This window comes from Vanessa cardui, chromosome 15 (assembly GCF_905220365.1).
Source record: "Vanessa cardui chromosome 15, ilVanCard2.1, whole genome shotgun sequence".
NCBI classification, from domain to species: domain Eukaryota; kingdom Metazoa; phylum Arthropoda; class Insecta; order Lepidoptera; family Nymphalidae; genus Vanessa; species Vanessa cardui.
This window is the reverse complement of record NC_061137.1, coordinates 4,693,592-4,697,212: the sequence shown is the minus strand read 5'-3', so window position 1 is coordinate 4,697,212 and position 3,621 is coordinate 4,693,592. Positions and strand designations below refer to the sequence as shown.

At 47.4% G+C, this 3,621-nt stretch overlaps 1 pseudogene; it reads right to left on the bottom strand.

The window, feature by feature from the left end:
- Positions 1-372: 372 nt before the first annotated feature.
- LOC124535731 lies at positions 373-2,955 on the bottom strand (annotated as a pseudogene).
- Between the last annotated feature and the right edge of the window lie 666 nt (positions 2,956-3,621).

Below are 3,621 nucleotides of genomic sequence, written 5' to 3'. Positions count from 1 at the left end.
AACAACATTTAATATTTCTCTAAAAAATACAATATAATCTATATTAATATTATAAATGTGAAAGGAGCTCTGACTGTCTGTCTGTCACTATTTCACGATCAAACCGCTGAATCGAATTTGACGAAATTTTGCAAGAAGCAAATTTGACCCCAAGAAAGGATATAGGCTGCTTCCAGTAATATAATGTTACGAGAGTAACCTTAGCCTTCAATACGGTGTTATGACATTTGATTCTATGTCATAATTTATATAACATTATTATTGCATATTATTAATTTGGCAGGGGCTATTGAATTTACTTTATTATAAACAATTATTATTGTAATTAATTGATCAATAATTTGTAAAACTGTTGTTGTTATGTTGTTAAAGTCCTATGACCCCTAGATGGGGCAGAGGGCGTCCACAGAGGTTCTCCATCTCGATCTGTCTTGAGCTTCATGCTTCATCTCGCTCCACGTCATACCGATGCTCGCCACTTCAGCTGTCACAGTGCGACGCCAGGTTTGACGAGGACGGCCACGCTTCCTCTTCCCCTGAGGATTCCAATCCAAGGCTTGCTTGGGAATGTGTTCGGGATCCCTTCGGAGTGTGTGGCCAATCCATCCCCATTTGCGGCGTTTAATCTGTCGATCAATGGGGCTTTCGCGGCATTTCTCCAACAGTTCTGAGTTGGAGATGGTCTCGGGCCAGTAAATCCCGAGAATGCGGCGCAAACATCGGTTGACGAAGACCTGGATTTGGCGTGAGATGACTTTTGTGACCTTCCACGTCTCGCACCCGTAAAGCAGTACGGCTTTGACATTGGACCCGAAGATTTTGAGCTTGATCCTTCGGGTCAGCTTTCGTGACTGCCAAACAGGTCTCAACTGCGCGAAAGTAGCTCGGGCTTTGGCGATCCGTGAGGCGATGTCCTCCTCACATCCCCCCGTTTCCGACACGACGCTCCCGAGGTAAGTAAATTGGTGGACGCGTTCCACCGCCTCTGTGCCAATCAGCAACGGTGAGTTGTTCTTCACACCAGATCGCATTTCTTTGGTTTTCCGGGTATTTATCTTCAGTCCTGTCTTTGCTGCTTCCTGCCGTAGATCATCTAACTTTGCTTGCATGTCGGCGTGGGTGTGACTCAGCAGGCAGAGATCGTCGGCATAGTCCAAATCCTCTAAGATATTGGATAATCCCCATTCTATCCCGCGGCGCCGTTTATCTGTGATGCGAAGCATTATCCCGTCAAGGACGACCAGGAAAAGAAGAGGCGATAGGAGGCAGCTTTGGCGGACACCTGCATGCACTGTAATGTCTTCCGAAATGAGGCCGTCGTGAGTAACTCTGCAGGAATATTTTCTATAAATAATCTCCAACAAGCGCACAATCTTCGGAGGCACCCCGATGTCCAGTAGACGAGACCAGATGCTTGATCTGGGCTGTGATCAAGTCAAGCCCTGGCGCCTTGCCGGTCTTCAGAGAGAGGACTGCTTTTGCCACCTCTGATGGTGATGGTGGTTCCGTATCAATGTCGAGTAGTTGAGGTTGTGGGGAACTAACATTTATCGCGTCAGGTGTCGATGTTGCAGATAAGCGGAAGACCTCCTCAAAGTGTTCACGCCAACGCAGCAGCTGCCCTTCTGATGTCACAACAAGCTGACCATCTTTAGATTTTGTGGGTTTCCTCTTCCTAGCCCTATTGTTCCCAGCCAAGGACTTTGTTGCGCTGTAAAGTTCCTTCAAATTCCCAGTATTAGCAGCTTGTTGAGCACGATCAGCAATACCGTCAGCCCACAGTCGCCTGTCCTTGCGTGTACTGCGATAGATCTCCTTACGCTTTTGGCGGTATTGCGAGTTAAGGTCGGCTCGAACAGCATCATCATGAGTCTCAAGGAGTCTTAGGTGGAGATTTCTCCTGTCTTCGATCAGATCCCATGTGCGTTGTGACATCCAGTCCTCTTTCGAGTGAGGTGATTTACGCCCCAAAACGGTAGAGCTAGCCTCAGTATACGCTACCTTGATGTTATGCCACTCTTCGTCCAATGAGTCTGAGGCTGTTCCGAGTGCGGCAAAACGATTGCGTAATTCCAGTTGGAACGATCTTCGAGTCACTGAATCGTTTAGTTTACTCACATCGAACCTCCTTCCAACTTTGCCAGGTCCTCCAGCTGCGCGGGCCACCGCAACCTTAAGTCGAACTTCAGCAACGACCAAATGGTGGTCGCTATCCATATCGGCACCCCTACGGTTACGGACATCGAGCAAAGACGAACGCCATTTAGAGCTGATGGCAAAGTGGTCGATTTGGTTCTTTGTGACGCCATCGGGTGATTTCCAGGTGTATTTGTGGTGGTCGCCATGAATAAATAATGTTCCTCCGATGGTTAGGTCATGATTCTGGCAAAACTCAATAAATCTTTCCCCGTTCTCGTTGCACAACCCAAGTCCCTGCGTGCCCATATTACGTGCGCGGTTTGTGTTATCCGTCCCAACTTTTGCATTCAGATTTCCCATGACGATGTCGATGTTTTGTTTCTTTATTTTGCACAGGGTGGTGTTGAGGGCATTGTAGAAGTTGTCCTTGGTTTCTTCTGTTGCTGCATTGGTTGGGGCGTAGCACTGCACAATTGAGATTTTCCGGGCTCTTGAGTTGAATCGGGCGTACATGATCCGGTCCGAGATTGGTTTCCAGTCCAGAAGGCTAGTCTTCGCTGCATTAGAAAGGAGGAGCCCAACACCGTGTTCGCGTACATCTTCCTCACATTCTTTACCTGAATACAGCAAAGTTAAGCCCCCAGACGTTCTTAGCTCCCCGAAACCGTTTCTCCTCACTTCGCTTAGACCGAGTATGTGCAGTTTGTATCTCATTACTGCTTCTGCTTGGGCTAATCGGCTATCGTCGGTGAGCGTACGTATATTCCAAAAGGCAATTCGTGTCCGTGTTTTCATGCCAATAGTCGTCGGTAAATGATCGGTCCGGTTTCTCTCTGTTTCAGTTTCATGAATCGGTGATTGTCGGGCAAGCAGGTGATTAGCCCACTGTGCCTTAATCCGCTAGCGGGGCTGCCGCTTCAGAGCCTGCGGATCTGCTCGGTTTTGTTTCGGGGTCCTCCCTGTGAGTTGATTCTATTTTGAGGCGCAGAATACTCGCCTTTCGCCCTGCATCCGTTAGCTCAGCTGCAACAGGGTTATCGCGGGGCGGCGCAGTTGCAGCAGGTCCCAGGGAGGACGACGGGGACGTGGACTGGCTAGGGCTCTGCTAATACGGTACTCCGCCCCGAGTACAGCAGAAGGCTCTTTGGCATTTTATAGGTAATGCTGATCTCACTAACAGCGATTCCCACCACACCATACCCTAGCTTCCCCCCCTAACTTAACTTAATTGTAATTAATATTATTTTATATGGCATAGCATTTAATACTGGCATGTAACACTATTTCTTATTTTAAATATTATTGAGCTGTCATTATAAAACAATTGGACTATAGCGTGAGGCATTCTAGCAAGAGATAGAGAGATTGAAGCATCATTGTAAAATGATAATATTATTTTGGCCATCCCGATCTACTGAAATTACATTTCAAAAGTGGTATTACCATCACGGTCACAATCACTATGTCTGGCCCATATTCAGC